The following is a 10,367-nucleotide window of genomic DNA, read 5'->3' on the forward strand; positions in this document are numbered from 1 at the left end:
AGTGAGCTGAGAACCAGATCTTTGTGGGAAGTAATCTGCCTGGATCCATGCTGGGCTTGTCCTGGGCCCTGTTTGGTCACTCATGCACAGTCAAGACACGGGGCTATTTTGGGTAAATCAGTGCTAGGTGATGTGTCCAGAAGTCACGTCAGGGTGTGGAGGGCCAGGCTCAGCCTACATGGGGAGCGTCTCTAGGTGTAGGCTATACTGGGAAGTCCCCAGGCAGAGACAGATCTATAGCATCATCTCAGATGAATGTTCATTGACACGGACTTCATATATTAGAGTTAATTAGGGATACAACTGACAGTCTCCAGGGTTTAAAATTCATCAGTGAAAAGTTTTATATGATCAGGCAAAATGTGATGACACAACTAGACACTCACGACCTCTTTAGCTGGGCAGATGGGGAGTACCTTTCTCTGGGCTACCGTTTTCCCCAAATAACAGCATTGTAACTTGTCTTTAGAAACTAATAAACTGATTAAAAGTTATTTTTAATTGATTATGTAGAATCTATATTAGTCTTTTAATCCATCTATGGTCAAGGTCAGAGACATGAATGACTGTAGCTCTCACAACACAACTCAAAAATGATGGCTTATGCCCATGCCCATACTACTGGGAAGCATCTGTATCTGCTAACTTGAGCAACAGATAACCTATTCCTGTATCCCACCTCCTTCGGAGGTAACCTTCCTCATGAAGATATTCAGGGCTTGGAAGGCTGACCTGATGTACCCCAGGTGATAAGATCTTTGACTCTGCTGGTGACATGCTTTGACTTGGGCACCAACAGTGCTTTGAGGAGTGATGTCAGTTGGATGCCCACACCGTGTTTAATTTCCCTGGAAATCCTACAGAGGTGAGAGGAAAATGATCTCAAGGGAGTTTGGCTTCCCAGGGTCAAGCAGTGGCAGACTGGACCTCAACGCAGACCTCTTGCCTCCTGGGCCAGGTGCCCTAGTCCTTCCCTGCAGGAAGGCAAAGTTCTAAACTGACCCTGGTCATCAGTTCCAACTGTCACTGATGCGGTCAGTTAGTATCTGAGGGACAGAAGTGGCAAACCAGGAGGGGTGAAGGTTGATAGCTGGGTCTCTGAGGTCCCTTCCAACCGCAAGACCAGACAAGATGGAGAGAGAAGTGCGGAAGGACATAGAATAGGGAGGGAAATCGGGGAGTCTTGAAAAAACTTTTCACTATCATAATTTTGCCAGGGGCTGCCCTGGCTGAAGAGTGCTGGGTTGACCACTGAACTCAGATCAGGGCTTCCCGAGGGAGCTAAGGTTGAGGTTGTCTCTTGGTGATCACCCTGGGGGTTTAGCCTGAGTGTGGTGAAGCAATTTGTGGCCTAGTGGTTGAATCTGAGTTCAGATTTCCTCTTTCAGATCCCTATGACTCCTTGTCACCTATATGTTCGTTCACTGAAGTGAGTGCCCCAAAGGCTGATTCTGAGAGATGTTAATCAGGGTTATGGTGGAGGTGGCAGGGGTGGGGCACAGAATAGGAAACAAATTTAGGAACCTGGGTTGGGCCTCTGGAGGAAGACTCCCACTCCAAGCTGGTCATCTTTGTGCAGAGTTGATTGTGAGTCTGAATGGCGCAGGTGCTGGAGTCTACAGGGCAGGTCTCCTTGGAGTGCTTAGCGAGAACCATCCATGAGGACTAGTGAAGAAACGGATGCTTGGACGTAGAGGATTTTTCATAAAGGATTGTTTAGAAAAAAATTGAAACATATTACTCTATAATTAGAGTAAATTCAGTTCTTGGTACACAGTAAACTGTTTCTGAGACTGATCGTGAAAAACTCTCAGTGTTATGGGGCTTTATTAAGTAGCTGTAACGTAAATACTTTACTTATGGGGCTTTATTAAATATCCATAATCGAAATACTGTCTTTACACTGTCTAGAAATGGGGGAAAGGAAACAATGTTCTCAACAACTTCACTTCTAAATGAGCTCCATTTATAAAACACTACTCTTGGAATTAGAATTCCATTGAGTTTCAAATTGTGCAAAATTAGAAGAAATGCCACTAAGTACAGCAATGAAACCAATTGAGAAAAAATTCAAAATTACACCAGGAAAGAAACAAAATATTGCTGTTTCTGGATTAAATAGTAATTATAAATATATTCATGCACTATCTGGACATCAAATAAGACGGAAAGAAATTACTGATAAGAGTCACATTTATATTATGTATATTTATAAAACACTATATCCTAATAGTGTAATCAAATGAATTCTTCATTTGAGATATTGTACAATCTGTTACACAATAGCAATGAAAGGTTTTGAAAGAAAGAAAATCAAAATTATTTCCAAAGACAAAATGTATTTCTTTCTGTGTTTCCAGATTGTTTTAGTGGACTTGTTACAAAAACAAAGATACTGCAATTACACTTCCTACAAGTAGAATAACACAGAAGCCCTAATTTATAAGAATCACATTGACTCATCTATAGTTATTTAGCTTTTTCTAAGAATCCTATTGAGTTTCCACATTGAGTAGTGAGTGGTCCGTGCATCTCTCTCTCTCTAAGTCACCATTAGCCAGAACTGAGAAACATCCCTATCGCCTAAACATGTAAAGTGGCTCTGACTCAAATGATGGTGATACCAGGTGGTCTCAGGGGTGACTGGATGCAAGTGCTCAGAGCTGAGCTGGAGCAGAGGGAGCACTCACTGGGATTTAAATGTTATTCCCATAGAGAGGCACCCCAAGTTTCTTTATTTCCACTATCACCTAAACTATCCGCTCACATTCATTCTGATAGTGAGCTCTAAAATACTTTGCCAATGTCCAGACAGAATCCCCTTGTGGTTCTACCTGGGATTGAAGGTGTTGGTTACCTTCTCAATTTTTCTTTACTGCTTAGTTTGAAATGCCCCCTCCACCCTTGGTCTCCCTCTGCCCAAGGGGCTGTTCTTGCCTTCTGGTACTCAAATCTTCATTGCTGAGTCTACCTGTGCCCACTGATGCTTGAATTTGCCTCGTGAAAAGTGTCCTTGTATACTCCAAACATGCATATACCTGGACTTAGGGGACTTGATTCATACTCTTATCCTCTGGCGACCCTCCTTCTGGGTGACTGATGCTTACCATTTCCCTCCCTGGAAAGTTGGAAGCAGTCCACACCTAACACTGTGTAAGTGGAAGGAAAACAACTTTTAAGACAGAGAAAAGTGGATGGGACTTGGGGGCAGAGATCCCAGATTTAATGCCAGGTTTGTCATTACCTTAGAGTGTGATGATAAAAACAGCAGCTTCCATGGAGGTTTACCAGGTACTGGAGGTGTTCCATGACTTCATTTCTGCTGCACAATGACCCTCATTCTACGTTACAGATGGGGAAGTCGAGGGAAGGGAAGGTTAGCTAACATAGCCAAATGTGCACAGCCAGGAAGGTGCAGAGGCCAGGGTAGCCCTGGGCAGTCTTGCTCTGGGTTCTGAGCTGTCAGCCACCCTCCATATTGTATGATGAGGAGCTCGTCGGAACCTTGGTTGACTCACGTCTGAATGTAACCTCTGTTCCACACGGTAGCTATGGGGGGAGATGGAGAGGAGGGTTAAACGGTATGAAATTAAAACATGGTGTAGGGCAACATGACACTGTGATTTGTGAGATGCGTGCTCCCATAGATAGTAGTTGTTACACCCGGGGAAGAGCTGATTGCTTCATGCTGGCTGGTTCCTGTCTCTTCGATGGGGATTATCCAGGCCAGTGAAGGGACCTGGGTGCTTCAGGTCCAGGAGCTTTTCTTTAACACAAAGTCATTCAAGCTCTTTGCTGCTCAGCTCTGTGGTCCAGGACTCCAAGGACCACCCTACCAGGTCTCTTTCCTTTTCATCTCCTCGTCTTCTCCCAAAACATAATGGTTTCCCTTCCCACTGAATGAACCACATGGATGTGGAATTTTTAGGACTCCCTGGCAGTGGGTGGCTACACAGGGGTTGCCCTGAATCTCTAGGACACAGTCTGGGCTCCTTGGAGAGCGTGCAGGTGGTGGGAAGCCCCTGAGCCCAAGGCCAGCTGGTTCCACAGAGGTACCCACAGGCGAGCGGATCCTGCACTGCTTTCGTCTGGGGTTTGGGCAGGTCTGAGATCTCAGGAGGTCTCCCCCTGCATTCACTTGTTCCTTTTATTCCTCCTTTTCCCAAATCCTTAATGACTGACTGTCATGTGCTAGACAGGAGAAGAGGGGTCAGCGGTGAATACCGTAATCTCTCTTCCTCCAAGGACTGTGTATTTCAGAGCCTGCTGAAGATAACATATGGGGGAAATGTGGCAATAAAAAGATTTGAGAATGGATGGCTTCTATGAAGCTATAAATTGAGCAAAGAAATAGAGAAGGATGTAAGAAGCACCTCTCTCTGCTACTGTGGTCAGGAAAGGACTGTTTAAGAAGACAGGGTCAGAGGTGGGATCTAACGGGAGGAGGCAGCCACAGGCTTGTCTCGGGAAGGCATTCTTGGCAGAGGAAAGACCCAGGGCAAAATCCTAGACAAAAGGCACTTGATATGTTGACCAAACAGAGGTGGTCTGTGGCTGTACAGGAGCAGTTTGGGGCAGATTCAGGCAAGGAGCAGGGCCCTTGTGGGCCTTGGTGGGAGCATAGATTTGAGGCCCAGTGTGGTTTGGAGGCACTGCAGGGCTTTGAGCACTGGGATTTCATCAGCTCATTAAAAAGTGACGTGCCTCAGGGAGGGGAAGGCACGAGGATGGACTGCTTGGCTTCTGAAGTCTTTTCCAAACCCACTTCCAGACTTGTGAAGGGGAAAGAGAGATGAAGGACCCAAAACAGGCATTAGGGTCTTGACAAATCTTTGTCACCTTGATGATTTTCTCTTGGGTGCGGCCTGGCAGAAGAGTGCTGGGTTTGACCCGTGAATGCATTCAGGGCCCACCTGGAACACCTTTCAGAGTGAAGGTTAAGGTTCCCAGCAAATCCCCAGGGAGTTTCCGTTGGGGAGAGTGGGGCAGCTTGTGGCGTCAGGGTTAATTCTGATTCTCATTTATGCAAAGCACATGCTAAAACACAATCCTAAAAAGTAAAATCCTATCAGGTCTCCATGTGAGATGTGGAAACACATAATAATGGCAATAAAACCTAAAGAGACAAAAATCAAAATTATTTTAGAAGAGAGTTAAAGTAGCTGTTGTTTTCCTGGATTATTTTAGAAGACTTGTTAAAAACACTCAAGAGCTAACTACAGTACCTACAAATAGAAAAAAATGTAAGTCCTTAATTTATTAGTCACACTGAAATAATCTACACTACTGGTTTTATGTTAGCCATTGTATAATCAGTTAAAAATAATAGAACTAAAACAGGAAAAAATAAAAATTATTTCAGCGGAGAGAAAAGTGCGTCTTGCTGTGATTCTGGATCTATAGTATTCAGCTCATTGAAAGATGGGTCAACTGGGAGGTGATTCACTTCTGTTTTCAGGCAGTGTAGACAGCACTTGGTGTAGTCAGATTTTTGTGACTAGTGGAGGATGTGTCAGGCCAGGAGTGCCCCTTGGTGGAGCAGATTCCTCTTCTCAGGAGTGTCCCTGTCTGGAGTATCTGGCAAAGGGACAAGGTGGAGGACCAGGGCACCCTGTACCAGAGGGAGGGTTAAATCAAAAGAAGTTCCTGGGTTGGAGCAGCACGAGGGGCACGAGGACACGCACTGTCTTGCTCTTGATGAAAATTGATGTGTAGTTGGGGCTGATTTGCAGTTGGGTCTTTCTCTGGGGCTCTGACCCTGGGAGGGTCCTTGGCCCCCAAGCAGACACAGCCTGGTGCTCCCCCTACCTTGGGGGTCTGGACAGCCCGAGGACACCCTGGTGGTTTTTTAGGCCTCTGCCAAATGTCCCACTTGCAACACTGGGGACACAGGATACTTATTTTTTTTATGGATTTCTCAAGCCTTGATTTATTTTAATCACCATCTCTGTTCCATTGATGATGTGTCTTGTAGAGGTGGCATTTTGCAGTTTCTTGAGTTCTTTTGGTTCTAGCTTCTAGTCTTTGCTAGTGTCTGCAACTTCTTGGCCTTTTTCAGTTGCTTCAGTTTCCATAGAAAAGCTGTACTAATATGAGAAGACTTTTTTCTGGAAATCCCATGAAGCAGTCTTCTTATTTCCCTCTTCATCTGGCTCTGGATTTATGTGGATTCCTCTTGTCCTTCCTTCCTTTTCTGCATGGAGTTCGTCGCGTTGTGCTTTGGGTTGATGGTTCCATAACTGGTCAGGTTTCTCTTGTTTTCTCTTAACCTTAGCCGTAGTGAAGCTTCCTGGTGGCCTGGGTCAGGGCTCTGAAGATTTCCTTTACGTAGGTTCCTAATGGCAATGTGGGACCACACTCCTCAGCTTTGTTTGTTTCCCTAGGCGCTTCCCCCAGCCAGTGGGGGCTAAGGGTGGCTTCAACATCACAAGGCACTACTCCTGATGTCCCCAGGGGGTGGGCGTGCTTGGGTGACCAAGATGCTCTGGTCAGAGAAAGTGGATGTTTCCTTGACAGCCCACAAAGGAGCTTTCCCAAAGTGACCTGCCACCCCTTCTCATCAACTGTGTGCATGACAGGGAGAGGGGTTTCCTCCAAGCCTTTCCTCATAGCCATTCCCATTTCATGGTTTATTCTGTTCCAGGATACTTTTTGAGAGCTTTTCATTCTCCCTCAATGATTTTTTTGTCCCAGGTGTGCATTTTCTTAAGTTATGGAGGTGTTTCAGCTAACAGAGCTCTCATTGCCACAAACTTTTCTTTCATGGGAAATCAGGTGGCTTCAGTAATAGCCCTTGATTCTTTCACGATTTTCTGGAAGGAGTTTTGTTTTTATTTTCTATGTGTCTAGCTCTTGAGCACACATGGCAGACGTTGTTTGCTTTCGAAAGGTTCTCCTATAACTTTGTAGGCTACATTCTCTCTAAATCAGATATCTGGTGAAAATGATTATTTTTCCTTGCTGCTGTTCAGGCAGGATTCAAAGCTTTCACCAGAGGTGTGGCCTCTCCCTTTTCTGTATGTTCGCCGACTGCAGAGGATATTTCCCAGTTTGGAGACTTTTTATGTGATATGTAAGGGAATCGATTAATCTTCTTCAGTTCAGTTAGTGTACAATTGACTTCTCTTTTTTCCAAGACATTTTAAATAGTTATTTAACTGAGCCACCTGAATCAGTGTCTTCAAAACTCCTTTTAATTCATTTTCTACCTGGCTTCTGTTTTCTGATAAATTGTTGATAGGTGCTTTGCAGTTGGGTATTTAAATTTCAGACTGAAGATGGCAGCTATGAATCCCATACCTAGATTCTCTACCTAAAGTTTTAAGGTTTAAATAGAGAAAAAAATATGGAATAACTCATATTTAATTTTATTGATGCATATTATTATTTATTAGAAAATACCATTTGCTCATTTTATTCAATATTTTAGTTTTTTTCATGATTTTTACTTGTTTCATTTATTATCATTAACTCTAGTTTCTGTGGCTTCCTATTTTCTTTGCATGTGATTTTTTGGCTTTTCTGCAAGTTCTGACTTCAGAAACATAGATCATTGATGATCATTTTTCTAATATGTTGATTGAAATGTGTATGTCTGGTTTAGCACAGTTTTAGTGTATCCCTAAAGTAAAAGTAAATGGTGATTGTTGGACTTAGAGGCTTTCAACCTAAAATAAACATAAGGCATGTGCTCACACCATTGTTTAAGTCATAAACAATGAGAGTTATATCAATGTCTCTTAAATCAGGGAAATTTACTTTGGATCCCATGAGGATGACCATGGAAGAGATGCTAATTTGAGTGAGTGCAGATTGTGTGCTGTCCTGAACCATGCTAGTATTTAGGGATAGTAATAATATCCTAGGAATAATATCCCTTTTAGGGTAGAAATGACTCTATATGCTGTACACACATTCTCCATAGAGATACTTAGCTTAAGAACCAATCACAGCTTCTTCTGGGCATCCTAGTGCCAGAAACATAAGTGTTGTCCCCCTAAATGGGTAGGGCAAGTAGGTTCCTAGAAAGGAAGGCTTTGGACTTCATGGTCCTGCTGCCACAAAGCCTTATTCAGAAGGAGTAAATGTATTCAGCATTATCTTTACAAATTTGTGGTTTGGGCTTATATGTGAAAATTGGCCTAAAATCCCCTTATTTTAGTTTCCTGCCTGCCAAACAAGCATCATGCAGTGGGTTGGCTTAAACAATGGGAATTTATTTTCTAATGGTTTTAAGGCTAGGAGAACTCCAAAATAAAGGCATCATCAAGGTGTTGCTTTCTCCCAGAAGACTGTGGCATTCACGGCTAGCTGCCAATGATCCTTGGTCCAACTTGGCTTTTCTGTCACATGACAATGCACAGGCCTCTCCTGGCTTCTCTCTTCTCTCTCTCTCTCTCTCTTTTTTTTTTTTTAACAAATATAAAACTATTTATTGACCACTGTTCACCAGTATTTACAATAATGTAAACAATATGCAGTTGGATAACATTCTGATTACTATGAAGTTATTGTTGATTCCTGGCTTGTGCTGAATCCAAATACTGAAAAGATTGAGCCTACATGTAAGGAATGCGTTGGGGTAAAGAAAAAACATGCAGGTCAACAGTTTAGATTACAAAAGTCAATTTGCCATTTCTGCCAACATGTCCTAAACTGCAACATCTATAACCATCTGATTAGGTTTCCATGAATCATGACCTTTTTAGTCGCTACAGCACAGGGATTTCAAAGTTCTATAAAGGAATGGCTTTATGGAAGGAACCTTTAAAGGCCCATTTAACTAAGCCTTGCTTGGCTAATGAAAGCACAAAGCTATTTTCGTTGTTTTCTCATCTGGGTGGGGAGACTGTTGGTTGTGGTAGATTTTCCTGTCAGAGTTTTGCAAGTATTTTCCATTTATGTGACTATAGATATAGACATCGATTTGCTCTGGCTGCTTTAAATTATGTAATTTAAATTATTTTGTATTATATTTAAATTGTCCACTTAATTACAGAATCATCTATTTGATTTGAAAGTTTATGATTTCATGAAAATTTTGGTTTGACTTGAAGTGATGTCTTGCTCAGGATGAAGGCATCCCAGAAGCACCATGGATTTATCCATGATTGTGAAGTGTCGTTTTTGTTCTGAATGGTTTTGTTTTTTGATAAATGTAAAAAATAATAAAAATAAAAAATACAAACTACATATGTTTTTATATATATACTCACACAAAAAATAAATAAAAAAACCCAGAATGGTCAGAATGGTCTCCTTAGGCATATACGGGGTTAAACACAAATTCTGATTCAGTAATGACTATGGAAAATTTCCCCAAATTTAGAAAAGCTGTTCTCTAATGCAAAGGAAATAATATGCCGTGGTATCAAATGGTCTTTTCTGATAGGTGAAGCAACTACAGAAAGCTTTTATTTGTTCAAAGTAACCAGTGATACTGATGCAAAAACAAAACAAAAAACCAATACCCCCCCAAAAACCTAACAACTCCCCCAATAATACTACTTTAAAACAAACATATCAAACTTGATTTCCATTAGAACACAGTTATTCTTCACACTAATAAATCAAAAAACCAAGATCCAGATTTTATATATATATATATGTATAAATATGTATAAAAAGCAATGCAAAACAGTTATTGAGTTTTGTCTTTTGGACAAGAATGCCAAGTTAGTCTCTATTCATAAAAAGCAATTACAATTTGAGGACAGTTCATGTTTGCCTCTTTTGCCAGCACCAAGTCGGCCTCATTTGAATCTTTCCATTCATGAGAAACATTAATTCTGCACTGTTGTCTGTGGCACCAATTATGCGTTCAGGGTCAAGACTTCTAGCAAAGCCTCTTGGTTTGTCAGCAGCATCTCTTTTCTTCCTTGATTTGCTGTCATCAGACTGTCAGATAAAGATTTTCTTTTGGTACCGTCTTTTTCTTTACGAGCTTTTTGAGAATGAAGAAATGCTTCAATTAACTCTGGGCAGTCTAAATTTTCTTCAGGCTCCCAAGTATTGTCAGCATCTGTAAATCCCTTCCACTTCAGGAAATACTCCACCTTCCCATTTACTACACATTGATCCAGTACTTTTTCCACTGCAAATTCTTCAGGCTCTGCCTCTTCAACTGTTTTACTCTTTCCATTCTGCCTCTTTCCCATTTTTTGCAATGTAGTTTTATTGAGGAGCCTGTAATATTTATTTATATAATAAATAATTAAATATTTTCATTATTTAATAATAATATCAATATATTAAATAATGAAACATAAATAATATTTAAAATGTTTTTAAAGTATTAAAATAATAAAATATTTTATTATTAAAATTAATAATATTTACTATCAATAATTTTAATAATTTTAATGAAA

General features: G+C 41.3%; 1 pseudogene; it reads right to left on the reverse strand.

The window, feature by feature from the left end:
• Positions 1-9,640: 9,640 nt before the first annotated feature.
• Positions 9,641-10,157, reverse strand: LOC119518887 (annotated as a pseudogene).
• Between the last annotated feature and the right edge of the window lie 210 nt (positions 10,158-10,367).

Source organism: Choloepus didactylus, chromosome 22 (assembly GCF_015220235.1).
Source record: "Choloepus didactylus isolate mChoDid1 chromosome 22, mChoDid1.pri, whole genome shotgun sequence".
Classification (NCBI taxonomy): domain Eukaryota; kingdom Metazoa; phylum Chordata; class Mammalia; order Pilosa; family Megalonychidae; genus Choloepus; species Choloepus didactylus.